The sequence below is a fragment of the Pinus tabuliformis genome, chromosome 9, assembly GCF_031772625.1.
Source record: "Pinus tabuliformis cultivar Carrire ecotype Pingquan chromosome 9, CPIR1, whole genome shotgun sequence".
Taxonomy (NCBI): Eukaryota; Viridiplantae; Streptophyta; class Pinopsida; order Pinales; family Pinaceae; genus Pinus; species Pinus tabuliformis.
The window spans coordinates 211,907,132-211,926,153 of record NC_142307.1 but is presented as its reverse complement, the minus strand read 5'-3'; positions in this window follow the sequence as shown (position 1 = coordinate 211,926,153).

Sequence of the window (19,022 nt, the reverse complement as noted above, 5' to 3'; positions counted from 1 at the left end):
GTGTGTTTCTATAAAATATAGAAAAAATAGTGAATCAATGAGGACACCAGAGAAATGGAAATGTTGTAAAACATATTTTGTATTTGAAACCTCTCCACAACTTGAAAATATATGGGTGATCTTTACTCTTCTATGATTTGGCCCCTTCTCACCTTGTCGACTTCAATGTCTACCATTGTTTTCTAGAGCAACATTGTTGCAACATCATTATTGCATTTACCTTCTTATCATCCTTAGCCATGCTAAAAACTTGGTATTCTTGAAATTGGTTTATATTGGCACGATGTATAGGTTGAAAAAAAATTTCATCTTCGAGAAAATTACTATCTGTTACTGTGGGAGCTCTGTGAGCTATAGTGATCACTATACATCCATGAAACTCTGATTATATTTATTTGTAGGATAATGGCGTCAATTGTTGTATCTACTAAGGCTGTGGCCTCATCCAATACTAGGATGTGGATATTCTTTTACAAGGCATGTCGTAAACAAATAAGTTAGCATTTTCCCACACTCTAATTCTCTCCATTTTTTGTCACTGAATCGAGCACCACTATTTAATACAGATATTCAAGTACACATCCATACATAAATGATAAAAGGGAAGAAGCATACCAAAACTAATCTAACTTATGAAGCCATAACTGATAAAAGGGAAGAAGCATATAGAAACTAACCTAATGTATCAAGCTTCTCTCTATGAGAGTAGAAGGCTTGTCCAATCTTACATTTGTTCAAAGCCTAAAAAATCCAAAAGAGCAATTGTTGTCAATTCAATTTTCTGTTAGAGTTGAGATAGAAAAACAAATGCTTTGATTAACTTATATGACATTAGCTTCATCATATCTTAAAATTAGATTGGATTCCAAATAGAAATGATGAGAATTTAGAACAGGATAAATTAGTTCTTTTCTCTCAGCTCGCCTTAAGAAATTAAAGTTCAGTTGAGGTGGTCAAACACATTTTTTCTAAATTAGATAAAATTATATTGATAAAAAAATAGCTTTCCATGGAAAAAAATATTGACCACAGCACATGGAAACCAGCTAAGGAATATCTTTAAAAACATTGTTCATTCTAGTTAAGTAATACAAACAGGGGTAGGTCATTGAACCTCTGAAATGGAAACATAAAATTGAGATATAACCAGTCTAGATATGACTATGAGACTTCAAGGGCCTAGATGGCTTAACCATGGAACAAACAATGGTATGATTTAATGTCCATTGATCGAACACACAATTTACCCCTTATATAGACATGCCAACCACTTTGACAAAGGACCACATGATATAGGAAAGGATGTTGTTTAAAAAGAGAAGAATAAAATCTGGTGATAGTTGGAATGGTGACTTGCTTTCACCAACCCCAGTGGCCTCTTGTGGAAAGCTTATTTAGATTTGATCTCATCGAAAAGTGAAATGTTTAAATCTTGCAAAATGATAAGTTATATTTCTAAGAGCCTTTGATATACCATGGAAATCAAAACTAACTCTTTTTAATAGGACTTACCTCCCAAATTTAACTATTAGAATGTTCTTCAAGTGGGTTCAAATTGCTTTGTATAGCTCCTTCAAATAGTATTGAGTGTGGTGGGATAATGATTAGTTTGTATCTTAAATCATGGAGTCCAATATTTGAGATGTCAACTCCATCAACAAAAATTCTCCCTCCTGTCGGCTCTACAATACAAATTAGTACTTGAAGTATGAATTTTCCACTACTAGTCCGTTCAATTATCCCAATCTTCTCCCCTATAGGAAATTCACATATGATACCTCTAAATACAAATGGAATATGTGGCCCATATCAAACCTAATTGCATCTCCATGATAAAGTCAAATTCTTAGTAGAATAATATTTCTCTTTATTATTAATATTTTAATTGGCAGGGTTGGGTACATTCTATTGAGCATACACCTATTCTTGTAGATGAGGTTTTTTATATACGTGCATTTACACTTACTAACTAAAATTCCCACAGTTAATATGTCTATGATGAACATATAAATATTTAGGACCACCTCCTCCTCTTCAAATTTAGTATGCAAAAGTGAATTTGAATTTTGAGATTTTTTTTTTTACGAAACCCTTCTTTTTTCTTTTCCCTTGTATATACTCATACAAACTATAATTCATAAGCCGCATATGTCATTATTTCCAAGCCCTTCAAAATGCCATTCTTCGATTTTATTTCTTTGAAACTTCTTCGGAGAGCCTTTACTCATGGGGTCATTCAAGTAGGTAACATTATTAATTCAAATATTTATGCATTATTTTTATTTTCTTACTTAACATTTACACTTCAATATTGAGTAACTTACTTCCATTTAGGAATTTTCCATACATACCCTTATCTCACTATGGAAAGTGGTCCTCTTCAATTATATTTCTTTAAGTGGTGTCTATTATAACATATCTTTCTTGAGAATGTTGTATTTCCCTTTCTTTCCCCTTCAAATTTCCTATAGGACCACCCTTGCTTACGTAGATAAATTAACCCATCAATCTTTAGGATTTATCATCTACCTAGACATAGAGCCTTCCTTTCATTAGTTCCCTACCATGGTGACCCTTACTATGTTTTGGTGCCCATGCCATTCAATCATCCATATGATTAGGAGTTTATTAAGTCTACATCCTAGGGTTGAGCCTCATGCATGTCATTCAATCATCCATATGATTAGGAGTTTACTCAGTATCACTTCTCCATGTGTTCATAGCCTTAACCCATAGATTCCCACACTATTGGCCAGTATTTTGTGGATTATCACATATCACAAGCCACTCAATTTATCCATATTGTGATGATTTCTTTATTTGCATACTACCATTCATCCACTCATAAGGAGATTGTCATATATGCCCCTACCCTTGTTTTCTTCCATTTTTAGTTTTCTCCTCATCATTACATTCATCTAAATTCTGAATGAGGCATTTAAGGTCACATTTTTCCTTTATTTACCCATTAAGTGTGTCTCTTGATATTCAAATGATCTTTTAGTGGGAATCTCATCTTCATGTTACCACTTTGCAAGTACTAGGAAAACCTTGTGCTTCTTTCATGCATAGTATGGAAAATTGAGGCTTGAAGCCTTGTGGGAGCATTTTGAGGCATCAAACAAAGTTTCTTTGGGGGTAAATCATTGTTTCTTTAGTGAAACACCTTTTACTTATAACAGTTCTTGATTCCTAATGAAGAAAGTTTTCATAGATCCTTTGGAGTTAAGTTGTTGTGCATTACCTTCATTTTCAACATATTCTGGAACATTAGCCTCCTTGGAATCTCCCTCAAACATAACATATGATAAAAAAGAAACGTTAATAAAGAAACAAAATTGCATAGTTTTTTTCCATGTTATTTTTTCCTATGCTATAGCTTTACGACGTTTCCTTTGCAACATGTGGTGCAATTGATAGTTTAAACAAAAAGAAGTCACAACTTTGCTAGAAATTGTATTCCCATATTACAACCAAAAAACCATTACATCTATTAGTTAGACTATGCCAAATTAAATTTAAGATATTAACTATTTTTTATTAATTAACAACTTTAAAATTCAACAATTAAATCCCACGGGCCTTTGGATTGACGATGAATGGGTGCACCGTTAAGGCACTCCTTGTGATAGGTCATCGGTTCAAATACCCCGTGGGTGCTTAGGTAGTATTATATAGAGAAAAATAAAATAAAAAATTCAACAATTAAAAATTAATAATGAATATTTATTATTTTTTTCAAAAATTTCAACATAAATTACTATTAATATGTTATAATTTATATTAATTTATATTAATTTATAAAAATAATATTTAGCAAACAAAACACTAATACTTAAATATATTTGAGGCATCGAATAAAAATTATAAATTATATTATTTTTAAAAGCAATCTAGATACATCTTAACTCCTCATCTACCAAGCGCTGAGAGGGATCAAATCTCTTGTGATATAAACCTTTTTTAAAGTGAAAATAGATTTGACCCCTCTGGGCACTTGGTAGATCAAGAGTTAAGATGGATCTAGACTAATCATATTTGAGTTATTAATTGTTTGAATATTTTGTTTTTTTATGTATAATTTTTTTAAAGGTCATAAATTTTATCATAATTGAGTTATTAATTAACAGTGAAAATAATTAGTTTTTACTACAATTTATAAATATGGGTTAATTAATTATTATTATTAAAAAAATATTAATCGGTAAATTTTCACTCTTAACATATGTTTCCAAGTCTTGGTCATTAACTTCTTTTTCCTTATATTTAAGGAAGACAAGCTCTTAAGCAAGCCAATATTCCTTTTTAATATCATTGAATTTACATTTTAACATAATCATATACTTCTTAATAACATTTAGTTTTAATCCCATACATAAAACTAAATACTATCTTCAATTATAATTTAATTTTTTTCTTTAAAAAAATATCTACATATTGTAACATATATTTCTTGAATTTATATTTTAAAATCTAAATAAAAATTTTGATTATAATTTAACATTTTTCTTTCTATAAAAACCTATCTACATCTTATTATAACATATATTTTTCTTTTCAATTTTCACTAGTGCGATTGGATTTTAAGGGTTCGTTCTATTAGGTGGCCAACATTTAAAACTTGTGATAGTTGGGAGGAGACAACCAAAAAATTCCAGTCATGTTAAGGGTTGATGTGGCCTAAGTCAAGTGCAATCTCTGGATGATTTTGATGACTTAGATGTCGTTGGGTTGTGATTTATTAAATTATAGGCTAGTCCCACACATCTAAAACATATTAGCAATACAAAAATTAACATATATATATTTTTTAATTTATATGTTTAAACCTAAACATATAATATATTTTTATTGAAGAAATAAATAATGTATAACTTTCACCACTTAACAATGGATAATCTCAAAGTATTTATTTTAGAACTCAAAAAGTTGTAAATTACTTTCCCAAAAGTAGGTGACCTTATTCTTTAACTGTGCTTAAGTCGAGAGTCTCGATCCACTCTTTTTTCACCTTTAATAACATCATTTTGTGGAAAATTTTAACTCAACCAATTTGGGGAATAAAAGAGTTCATCATTGAAATAATACTTTCTTTTTACATTGGAAGCAAGGCATTTGTTATGGGACATATCCATTGCTACATATTTGGTGAGATATGTTTTTGGGTGAGTTAATTTCCATGTATTGACCTAAGTGAATATCAATGGCTACTCATTTTTTTCATTGACTTAATGGTTCTCTATCTTTTTGGAAGTTTTTCTATGATTTTTTGGGTCCCAAAATTTTGGACCATTTGGAGGCCTTAAATGATGCTTTTTTGGCAATTTGGGAAGTTGTGCATTGTTTTGGAATACCTAGCCTGAGTCGAAAGTTGTAATCCTCAAATAGTTCTTTCCAATGAGCTATTGTTTTCCCCAAATGGAGATTGCATGCAAAATTTATAACCACGAGAGTAGATGTATCAACTAACTGTAGAAATTTTGAATAATTTAACACATATTCAACAGAGATTATCCTCATCATGTACTATTGCGGAATACATACACAATACATAAGCTCCTCTACGTTGATCATCAATATAGCAACATCAATAACAATAAAACATCAAGAGCATTCACACATTAACATAGTATGTAACCCGGGGAAAGCATCTCGCTAAAAACCCCAACTATCTGTATATTAATGATTGAGACCATGTAACATTACAAAGTACAATGATTATCACAAGAAATCCAGTACCAGCTCCACCTGTTACACAAAATATAGCTAAGATCTGATCTCCAAATCTATTCCACTACTTTCCTGCCTCCACTGCTCAATACCTGCTCAAGAATGAATGAGAATGGTTTACCAAAATCGTATTTCACCTCCAAAGAATCACTCACACTGTGTTAGACGTGAGCAGAGGCTATAATACTGGGCAAATACATGAGCAAACTCATTGGTATACTCAATCCATTGATTGTGCAAGATCTGATGCACAACTATAGTCACAACTGATAGCAATCTAATCCTCTAACACCTGTCGCTGTTGAACTGAACATGCACTGACATGAAACTGAGTTAACTGATGTATTCTATAGTTGTATTATGAGTTAATAATTAGTTTAAAAACTCATCATTAGTCTATTTGCAGTTAGACTAACTACAACTAGTTTAACCAAGTCAAACTGAACACAACTCCATCAACTCCACAATCAACTCCACCAAACTCAACTGATTGAGTTCTAACTAGAGTCATGCATGCAACAACTCAACTCACTCATAAGAAAAGCGTACTTCCTTATAACAGCTGCATGGGCCACATCTGTAGCTCAAACTGAAGTGCTCCAAGAGAATAAGATCAAGTTTATAGTCCAAATATTATTATGAGACAATAATCTTTGACTTTTCTATTTTGGACAACCAGTCTAAAAATAGACTTTGATCACTCCTGCTGTGATCACTCCTGCTTTGGTCACTCCTACTGTGATCACTCCTGTTGTGGTCACTCCTGCTGTGATCATCCCTGTTGTGGTCACTCCTGCTATGATCATCCCTGTTGTGGTCACTCCTGTTGTGATCATCCCTGCTGGGATCCAAAAATAGAACTTGCGCCATAATTTGCCTGCGGGCCCACTTAGTGAAGGCGACTCTTTTCACTAAGCTCCATCATCTTGTTGCAATCTCAACACTCCCTCTCGAAAAGATATGGATTATCAGCAACCCCTTTCCTGCCTCGGTGGTATTCGAATTTGCTCCTGGTGAGAGCCTTCATCAAAATATCAGCATCTTGATCCTCCGTTGGAATGTAAGAAAGCAACATGATCCTCCGCTGCACACAATCTCTGATATGATGGTACCTGATGTCAATATGCTTAGGTCTATCATGAAATACAGGATTATCCGAGAGTTTAATGCAACTCTGGTTATCACAGTAAATCACAGTAGGATCCAAATGAGAACCGAACAAACCAACTAGGATCTTGCTCATCCATATAGACTCGCATGCAGCCAAACTTGCTGCCATATACTCGGCCTCCACTGAACTGAGTGCCACGGATCTCTGCTTCTTGTTGTACCAAGAAACTGTTGTCGATCCAATACTAAAGACCCCTCCTGATGTGCTCTTTCTGTCCGTTGGGCTCCCTGCCCAATCTGCATCCGTGAAGCCACATAGCTTCACCTCATCCTCCTTTCTGTACCACAAACCATATCCTGATGTGCCTCTCAAATAATGCAATACATGCTTGCCCGCCTTCCAGAAGAGCTTGGTAGGCTTAACCATAGCTTGTGAAAGCTGGTTAACTTCATAGCATATATCAAGTCGTGTATTGACCAAATACATCAACGACCCCACCAACTGTCGATAAACAGTGGCATCCACTTCTTCTCCTGAAGTGGCATCCTCCTTCCTCCAACCTCCAGGAAGAGGAGTATCAACAGGCTTGCAGCCATGCATGTTGAACTTCTCCAGTATCTCCCGAGCATACTTTCCTTGAGAAACAAACAGTCCACCACTACGCTGCCATATTTCCAATCCTAGGAAATAGTGAAGGAGGCCCAAGTCCTTCATCTCAAACTCTGTAGCAAGATCCTTCTTGCATGACAATATCAACAGCTCATCACCCATTAGAATCAAATCATCAACATACAATACAATGATAAGAAACTTACCCTCCACCACAATCTGGTATAGGTTAGGATCTGCCTCGCTCTTGGAGAATCCAAGTCCTGTGAAATAGCTGTCTATCCATGTGTACCAAGCACGTGGTGCTTGATTCAACCCATAAAGCGCTATCTTGAGCCTACACACATGCGACTCACTGCTGAAGACCTCAAAGCCTTCGGGCTGCTCAATGTACACCTCCTCCTCAATGACTCCGTTGAGGAATGCAGTCTTCACATCCATCTGATGAATGTGCCATCCCATCTGCAATGAGAGAGCAAGAATCGTCCGTATGGAAGAATACCTTACGACAGGTGCAAAGGTCTCCTCATAATCGATCCCCTATATCTGTGAAAAGCCTCAGGAAACAAATCTTGCCTTGTACTTCTCCACCCTCCCGTCAGCTGCCTGCTTAACTTTGTAGATCCATCTTGAACCCACCACTGATTTCCCTTCCGGTCTAGGAACAATCTCCCATGCACTGTTTCTGACAATAGAATAATACTCTTCCACCATGGCGTCTACCCATGCGGGATCCTCCACAGCTTCCTCGAAAGAGTATGGCTCAGTCACAACACACTTGCTCATAAGAGCCATGTATCCAGTGTACCGATGAGGTGACTGTCTCTGCCTGTGTTGGGCTGTAGGTGGTCCTACAACTTTCTTTGCATCTTGAGCCAGTCGCTCAGCTTCTTTCAAGCGATTTCGCCCTCTAATGGTTGGCACTGCATGAGTGGTCTCTTCCACTCCATGAACCTCGTCCTGTGGCTGATCCACGTCCTGAAGCTCATCCTTAGGAACTAATAGCTCCTCATCTGCATGCAAGTGTAGCTCCCTCTCAAGTGAACACTTCATGGCTTTCTCCTTCTAAAATTTTATATCCCGTCGCACAACAATTTTACCATTGTCTGGCAAATACACACGATAGTTGTGGGGCGTATCAGTGTACCCCACAAATATCCCAACCTCTGCGGTCGGCTCCAACTTCTTCCTGGCATCCTTCGTCACATGCATGAAACATTAGCACCAAAAATCCTCAAATGATAAAGATCAGGCTTCTTACCAGAATAAGCCTCCTCGGGTGTACTCATGCCAAGTATCCTATGAGGACAATGGTTCTGCACATAAAACTGCTGTATTGCATGCTTCCGCCCACAAGTGAAGGGGTAGGCCCTGATCATGCAACATTGCCCGTGCAGCACCCACAATCGTTCTGTTCTTCCGCTCAGCTACCCCGTTCTGCTGTGGGTTATGGGGAGCTATGAGCTCTCTATGAATCCCTTCTGCCTTGCAGAAATCCTTGAACTCGTCCGAGATGTATTCACCACCATTATCGCTCCTAAGAGCCTTCACCTTCTTCCCTGACTCCTTCTCGACCAGTGCTTTGAATTCACAGAACTTTGAATATGTCTTGCTCTTCTTCTATATGAAGAAGATCCAACACTTACGAGAGAAATCATCAACAAAAATCACATAATACCTATGTTTTTCTGTCGAAGCAACTGAGAAAGGTCCACACACGTCTGTGTGAATTCTCTCAAGGATCATCATGGCGTGACTATCCTTCTCGTGAAAGGTGGATTTCAAAAACTTCCCCAAAGTACACCCCTTGCACTGATCTGACTGCGCAAGTGTTCCTTTAGGAAGCCCTGTAGTGATCTGCTGCAGTATCTTAAAGGCTCCATGGTGAAGGTGACCCAATCTCCTGTGCCACAACTCGCCATCATCCTGGCTCACCAATCCTTCTGCCTTGCCTGCCATTGCTGCGCATCCATCTACATGCAACTGATAAAGGTTCCTCACTCGAACCCCTATCTTCCGGGTCTCACCAGTTGTCTTGCTGCGCAGGAAGGCTTTTCCCTCGCTGAAAACAACACCATACCCCTTGTCTTCTAACATTGCCACTGAGATAAGATTCTTCTTCAATCCTGGAACATGCATGACTTCCTTCAATACAAAGGGTTTACCAGACTCCCTCTCAAAGGAAATGGTGCCAATACCGGTTGCACTGTATCTACCATCATCGCCCATCTCGATGTGCACTCCAAGATCTTTGTCCTCCAGATCAAAGAACAAATCTCTATCTCCTTGTCATGTGAAAAGACGCACCACTGTCCAAGAACCACACCGATACCATCACAATTGAAACCAAGCATGTGATCAATGAAAAATCAAGCTCAAACTGTTAGGCTAGAGCCTCTCCTACTGAAGATCCAACAGCCTGCTTGTTCTTCTTCCTCTGCGGACAATTAGTGGCATAATGTCCGTGCTGGTGACAGTGAAAACACTTCACCTTGGACATATCCTGCTTCTTTCCTTTCGCACCAGACTGAGAAGCTTTCTTGTTCTTCCCCTTCTTTGCTTTGGCAGCCAAAGCACAATTTTCTTCATCAGCTCCCTTTGACAAAGATCTGTCCCTGGTACTTCGCCTGATCTCCTCTTGCACAAGATCTGACCATAGTCTTTCCCATCCTGGCAATTTCTCCCGACCATTGACAGAGTCCTGATAGGAATGCGAACTCTTTGGAAGACCAAGGAGAGCCAAGCTCACCAAGTCCTCATCATCGACAGTAATCCCCACACTTCCCAGCTCATCTCGACACTGAGTGAACTTCGTGAGATACTTGGGCATACTGTCACCATTCTCGCATTTGATGTTTCTGAGTTTATCTTTGAGCGCCAGCTTCCTCTGATCGCTCTTGCTTTGGAATAATTCTGTTAATGATTTCCACATCAAATATGGAGTAGCCTTTCCATGGAGGCTGGACACAATGTGATCCTTCACGCCCTCCAACAGAATCTTTCGACATTTTGCGGTCTTCTTTTGCCAAGCATCAGTAGGTTTTGGGACATCCGTATCTATGAACTCCTTCAGCTCGTTATCATCCAATACTACCTCCATCCTGTCCTTCCATGCAATATAGTTTGAGCTGCCCTCAAGAGCATACTCCAATTGCAATCCGTTGAAAGACACTGCTCCGTTGCCACCAAGAAAACACTGCTGCAAATTCGAATTCCACCAGCAACTAACTCAATCGCCTCAGATCTAAGATTCGTGAGAACACAATATTTCTCATACAGAGACTGACTGTATGGGCATTCACCGGATATCTCACCTTCCAAAGAAAGGATGAATCCAGAGGCTACCTAGCCCGATTACAGACTCTGCCTGAAGAAATAGAATGTAAACACTTCCTGAATAGTAGATCTGATGATCAATAGCTTTGATACCATGTAGAAATTTTGAATAATTTAACACATATTCAATAGAGATTATCCTGATCATGTACTATTGCGGAATACATACACAATACATAAGCTCCTCTACGTTGATCATCAATATAGCAGCATCAATAACAATAAAACATCAAGAGCATTCACACATTAACACAATATGTAACCCGGGGAAAGCATCTCGCTAAAAACCCCAACTATCTGTATATTAATGATTGAGACCATGTAACATTACAAAGTAGAATGCTTATCACAAGCAATCCAGTACCAGCTCCACCTGTTACACACAATACAGCGAAGATCTGATCTCCAAATCTATTCCACTACTTTCCTGCCTCCACTGCTCAATACATGCTCAAGAATGAATGAGAATGGTTTACCAAACTCGTATTTCACCTCCAAAGAATCACTCACACTGTTTTAGACGTGAGCAGAGGCTATAATACTGGGCAAATACATGAGAAAACTCATTGGCATACTCAATCCCTTGATTTTGCAAGATCTGATGCACAACTATAGTCACAACCGATAGCAATCTGATCCTCTAACACCTGTCCCTGTTGAACTGAACATGCACTGACATGCAACTGAGTTAACTGATGTATTCTATAGTTGTATTATGAGTTAATAATTAGTTTAACAACTCATCGTTAGTCTATTTGCAGTTAGACTAACTACAACTAGTTTAACCAAGTCAAACTGAACACAACTCCATCAACTCCACAATCAACTCCACCAAACTCAACTGATTGAGTTCTAACTGAAGTCATGCATGCAACAAATCAACTGACTCATAAGAAAAGTGTACTTCCTTATAACAGCTACATGGGCCACATCTGTAGCTCAAACTGAAGTGCTCCAAGAGAATAAGATCAAGTTTATAGTCCAAATATTATTATGAGACAATAATATTTGACTTTTCTATTTTGGACATCCAGTCTAAAAATAGACTTTGATCACTCCTGATGTGATCACTCCTGCTGTGGTCACTCCTACTGTGATCACTCCTGCTATGGTCACTCCTACTGTGATCATCCCTGCTATGGTCACTCCTGCTGTGATCATCCCTGCTGTGGTCACTCCTGTTGTGATCATCCCTGCTGGGATCCAAAAATAGAACTTGTGCCATAATTTTCCTGCAGGCCCACTTAGTGAAGGCGACTCTTTTCACTAAGCTCCATCATCTTGTTGCAATAACCACCTAAGGGGGCACAAATATTTTGACACTTCATCTTATAGGGTTAGGGTTTTGGATATATCTGGTTATTTATTTATGTTGAAAGGCCATTCTTTTGGCCTCTTGTAATAGCTTTTGCAAATGTATGTAGCCATCATCTCTCTCTCTCTCTTATAGATAGTTACCACCATTCTATCTAGTTTGTGTTCTACAATATTCCGCTATTTATTTAGTAATAGAAGTTGGGTTTTCACAATATTTCTATGCTCTATTATATTTATGTGTGTGTGTGTGTTTCCTTTCCTTTTATACCTTTCATTTAATTTCTTCAACAACCTGTATTAACAGTATCAAAGTAATGTGCTCCTTGATGTTTCTTGATACACATCCTCGATGAGGTCAAGGTATAGAGAGTTGGGTCTCGAGCTAGATTCAATTTGGAACATTCACTCTCACCAACCTAAGTAGCCTCCCATGGCGAAATAAAATGGAGATGATGAAGCAAGAAGTCATAAAAATTTGTTGCTCAAGGAAGCACTCATGCAATAGAGGAATGAGATTATGGAAAATTTTAGCAAGATCATTTAACGACTCCCAACATCATCAAAGGCATCTTCGAAAAACATCAATTTCAATAGTGTGATACCCTTCAAGGTACAAGTTAACTTTGATATCCCTTATTTTGAGGCCAAATAAATGTAGCCGCTTTAGAGAAATGATTAAATATGTTCGAGGGCTATTAATCTATCCAAAAAAATTGACAATGAAAATATCACCATCAAAATATTCAGAAAGTCTATACCCATGTCAAGTCTTGGTGGGAAGCTTACAAGGAGAGACACAATTAAGATGAGTTTATTATATTAAAAGTAATACCAATTTTGGAAGACTGTGTCGATTCCCTCGAGGAGGAATTCTACCTTATAGGAAATTATGATGACCAGTACATGAGATAAACATGTTCTCTGCAACAAGAGAGAGACCACGCAGTGTCAGACTACACTAATATTTTTCAGACCTTGCACTCAAATCTGGGTATCAAACACTCCAAGTGGCATCTATTTTTAATTTATCGTAGTGTTCTACACAAGTATTTACAAATGAAGATGCATTTCTTGGACATCTCCTCAATGGTAGATGCATATTGATATGCTATCAAATTAAGTATAAAGTGATACACAGGAACCAATAGGAGTTCAGGTCCACAAATTCACTGTAACATAAGCTTAGGAAAGGTGGCATGAACACATAGAACAAGGGACAAACCATGGAGATCCAACCTCAAGAAAACAATCCCAAGTCACAAATAAATAAGGGTAATGGGAAGTCAAAAAATGAAACAAGAAAGTGGTGTGAGTTTCACGAAAGTTGTTAGCACAACATTGATGAATTTCACTCAAAATAATCATTGTTGGTAGGGATTAAATTATAAGAAACAAATATTGTCTCTAATTCTGATTTAGAATGGATAAAGGAAAGCAAAGCATTGATGTAGAATGCAATGTTACCATCATGACTGTAAACATCCAACTAGAAGACTTAGAGGATCTAGAAGAGGGGGAGCACATTTTCCATTCTCAAATGTGTATGAAGGGGACCCCACTAAATTTCATTGTTGATAGCAGGTGCCAAAGGAACCTGAATTCAACCAAGTTCATCAAGATATTAAATATAGCGATAGTGCTACACCCCCAACCATACACTATTGGTTGGTTGATGTTAGGTCCCTATAATACTAGTATAGCCCCCATATTGTTATTTTTGTGCCTCATATAATCCCACTATTGTTATTGTTGTGCCCTTATTTTTTTATTATTATGTAGGCCCTAATTATATTTTGACCCCTTCATCTCTTATATATGCCAAGGAGGTATTGTCATTTGAATCATCCAAGAATTGTTCACTTATTGTTGAGAAGTGTAGCAAGAAAGACTCAAATTGACTTAGCCTTGGTCAAATTGAGTAAATTTGAAATTTCCACATCAACATAAAACTTGGAGGCAGTTAACTGAGGTGACATGGATCTTGTCACTCAGTTAACTCAATAAATTCGAGTTAGTGGGCTTGGATTTCAGTTTTCATGTGTTGATTGCTAATTTTTAGCAATCTAGTTTAGTTATTTCTAGTTGTACTCATTTAAACTAGTTCTACCAGTTAATAAAACTAGTTGGAGGTCAATTGTGCAGTGTGACACCAGTCTAACTCAAAGATCATCCATCTAACTGGTCAATGAACCAAAAGTAGCTCATGCATGCAAGGAATTCGAATTTCTCAGTTGTGGTGGAGATTCCAAGGCAGTGTAACATTAGTTGTACACTAGTTTTTAGTGTGCATGTGTTGCAAGCAACCAGAGATCAATCCTTGGGAATTGCATAATCATTTTGGAGGAAATTCCTAAGGAATAGGGGTCAATTTTATTAATATTATCACAAGGAAATAAGTGCTCAGATGGAGGCAACAATTGACTAAGTTTGGGCTAGAACTTTTCATTGAGCAGAGAGGATAGTTATTCACTTGCAAGTTGAGCTCAGAGCAAGCAATAAATTTTAATACATTCTCTATTCATATCATTAATGCAAGTGGGCTTAAGGGGTTTTTACCAGTTGGTTTCCCATAGATAAATCCATGTACTTGTGTATGTGATTGATGCATGTTTGCGAATGTTGTTCTAAATTGTGAATTAATTTTCACAGATTAATAGAGTAGAATTGTGTCTCATGATTTAGATTAAATTTCTTGAGAAGACGTTGCAATTATATCACCATATTTCTATATGGTATGAGAGAAGGTTTCACATTAGAACAATAATTTTGAAGTTGTTTCTTTGGAGGTTCGAATTTGCAGCTTCAGTGTAGCAAAATTTCTTCAAGATCAGGAAAATGTCATTCAATGGTTTGATATTAGAGTATGCCTTGGAAGGCAGCTCAAATTTCATTGCCTGGAAGGATCACATGGAGGCATTGCTTGATGACAATGGTTTGCTATAATATTTTTAAGACAAACATTTCAAAACCAAGATTCATTGATGTCCATAACCTAACCCAATAGAAGAAATATGTAGCCAAGGCAAGGAGAATAATCCTAGAGGGAATGACAGATCACGTTGTCTCAAATCTCCATGGGAAACAAACTCCTTTTGCAACGTGGAAGGAAATGACTAAGCTATTCTAGAATAGAAGTGACTGTATAAAATTGGCCCTCAAAGATAAACTTTGAAACATTAATATGTATAAGAATGATAATATTCTGCAATATCTCACAATATTTACACAAGTTCGGTATGAGCTTGGAGGGGTTGGTGTGAAGGTTGCGAGAGATGACCCGATGAGCCTAGCTCTTATAGGACTTCCCAAAATATAGCATAGATACTAAGAATTGATGAATGAGAGGGATAAATTATTGAATTGGGAATGCTTATGGTATGATTTGGTACAAGAAGAAAATCAGGTGGAATACCAAAGATGGAAATCCATCCAAGGGAGAGGATGAAGAAAATTTTGCATTGGATGGAAAGGGAAATATGGGCAAAGGGAATAAATTCCAAACTAAACTAGAATCCAACCAAGGGGGCAAGAAGAAAGACTTTTCAAAAATAATATTCTTCAATTTTCATGAATTTCGGCACTATGCTACAAAGTGTCCACACAAAAAGTCTAGCAATAAGAACTTAGGAGGAGAAGTAGGTGAAGAATTGGCTTCATAGTTCGAGATATACTTCACTTTGGTCACATGCATGGATAGTGCTATGATGGGGAGTGTGTGGTACTTGGATTTAGGTGATAGGGTGTAAAGAGTTTTTTAGTTAACTAGAGGATAAAGATCTCCAAATGCATATTGAGCTTGGGGATGATGAAAGGTACAATGCTATTGGGATTGGTACAATAACCTTTAAGAGGGAGTCAGGATACCCTCTTTGCCTCAAATATGTCATGTGTGTACCAGGCCTGAAGAAGAACCTCATATCTGTAGTAATTTTGAAACACCATGGATATGATGTGTCTTCAGTAAAGGGAAATCCTTTCTAAGACACATAGCTACTGGGTAGGTGAAGCAGATTGAGGTTTGTGAGAAGAACCTGTATAAACTTGATGTGGAAGATTTTGTTGCATTAAGCAGTAAGGAAGAGAACATGTAGTGTCATGATGTTGATGAACTCTGACACAAGAGATTGGGCCATTTTCACCATGGCACCCTTAAAATTATGTAACAAATAACCACTGGCCTCCGTAAAGGATCACTTGAGCAGCAGGATGTATACAAGGGTTATACCTTGGGGAAGTATGTAAAATCTACATTCCATGATTGATACAGTAAAGCAAATTCAATATTGGAGAGAGCCCACTCTAATGTTTATGGACCCTTCTTGACAACCTCCACTGCCATACATAAGTACTATGTTACTTTTATTGATAATTCCTCAAGAAAGTGTTGGATCTTCTTTGTGTAAAAGAAGGATGAGGCATTCTCAAAATTTTACAATTTAAGGTACTATTTGAGAAAGAGACCAACAAGAAGGTGAAGGAACTTAGGAGAAATAATGGAGGTGATTTTTTTTCGAATGAATTCAAGGAATCTTGTGCCAAAGAAGGAATTCGAAGATAACTGGCAGCTCCCCACAATCCACAGCAGAATGAGGTAGTTGAAAGGAAGAACCAGAGCATTGTCGGAGCTGCAAGAGCTATGCCACATGACCAAGGCCTGTCGTTGCATTTGCGGGAAGAGGCATGTAACACAACAATCTACTTGTAGAACCAGAGTTCTCATTATATTCTTGGTATGATTACACCTGAGGATGATTTCTAGCGGAGAAATATGGATGTGTCTCATTTTAGAATTTTTGGAGCCTCTCTTTATTGCCATGTATCCAAATATTCAAGCAAGAAACTTGATCCGACAATAGAGTTGAGAGTTTTTATGGGTTACATCGGAACTCCACACAACTACCAGGGGTACTTACCTTCCCTCAGAATGAAAGTTGTACGAAGGGATGTAAAGTTTGATGAAGGCAAAATGATGAGATTCTCTCTTGAGAGGGAGCTACAAATCCCACCAAAAGAGGAGCTTTTAGCTTGAAAGAAGGAGCCTTGAGAAGTTGTGGAGTGGCCACAAATGGAGGAGAAGAGAGGAGGCAGAATGGAAACATCCACTCAAGTAGAACCATCCAGATAGGGTAGAAAAAGAACCAAGGACGCTAATAGACTAGTGTAGGATGTGAGGGAGAATGTGGGAGCTCCTTCAAATTTGTGCAAGCAAAGGAGGTCACTTGAGAGGTACACTAGCTACATGAATTTAATGAACAAGATTGTAGAGATTGAGCCATCCTATTTTGAGGAAGTAGTTGATTAACCACTTTGCATTGATGCAATGGTGTAAGAATACAAATCCATCATGATGAACAGTGTTTGGGAAGTGGTCCTAAGACTGGCAGATAAATCAGTTGTGTGTTCGAGATGGATCTTCAAGGTTAAGCATGCAGCAGATGAAAACATAAAGAAGTATAAGGCCATATTTGTGGCCAAAGGATTCTCTCAAGTTGAGGGAATTGACTATGAGGAAACCATTGCACCCATAGCAAGGTATTCATGCATTAGATCAATTATTGCATTGGATACACAGATGGGGTGGAAGATCCACAAGATGGATGTAAAAACAACATTTCTCAATGGTGTTATTAAGGAGGAAGTGTACATAGAGAAACCAAAAGGTTTTGAGACATTTGATAGGGAATCTCATGTGGGTAGACTTAGGAGAGCAGTGTATGGTATCAAACAGGCACCCTAATCTTTGTACACTCAGATTGATAATTATCTCACTGGATTGAGATTCATGAAAAGTGAAGCGGATGAAAACCTCTAGCATATTTTGGTAGAGTGTAAATCACTTATCATTGTTTTATATGTTGATGATTTAATATTGACAGGTGATAAGCAACTAATTAGCTCTTGCAAGGAGGACCTTGCCAGGGAATTTTAGGTGAAAGACATGGGTCTTATGCACTACTTCCTTAGGCTAGAAGTATGCCAAAGTGATGGGGAATTGTTTGTGTCTCAAGGAATGTATACCACCAAGGCACTACAAATATTTTATATGGAGAGTTGTAAGCCCATGGAGACATGTCTAGTGATCAACTGGAGGAAGGAGAATGCCACTTCAGGTGAAGAGGTTGATGCTACCATTTACCAGAACATAGTGGGTTCAATGATGTATCTTGTGAACAGTGACCATATATGTGCTATGCAATCAACTAGCTGAGCCAAGCTATGGTTAGGCTGACAAAATTGTATTGGATGGTAGCTACGCATGTTTTATGGTAACTCAGAGGCACTACCCAGTATGGATTATGGTAAAAACAGATAGAGGGAGTGAATATGTGTGGCTTCACAGATGAAGATTGGGTAGGGAGTCCATCCAACCGAAAGAGTACATAAGGTGGAATTTTCATTTTTGGGTCCGCAACAATTTCCTCATACAACATGAAGCAAAAGTCTATGGCGCTCAACTCAACAAAAGATGAATAGATGGCTACATGTCAAGCAACATGTGAAGCGATTTGGATGAGAAAGATACTTGTGGGATTGTTTGGCTAGGAGATGGATCCAATTGTGATCTATTGTGATAATCATAGTTAACTTAATCTCTTTGAGAATCCAGTATTTCATGATCGATCCAAGCATATAGATATTCGGTATCATCATTTACGCGACTGTGTGCAGAGAAGGATAATGTTGCTATCATACATTTTGATAGAGGAACATGATGTTGAGATCTTGAAAAATGCCTTGTAAATAGGGAAGGTCAAATTCTATAGGTGTAGGATAGGGGTGGTTGAAAATCCCTCTCTTGCTAAGAGGGAGTGTTGAGAGGAGTATCAAGAAAGGCTCAATTTGACTTAGCCTTGGTCAAATTGAGTAAATTTGAAATTTCCACATCAGAAAACAACCTAGATGTAGTTAACTACGGTGA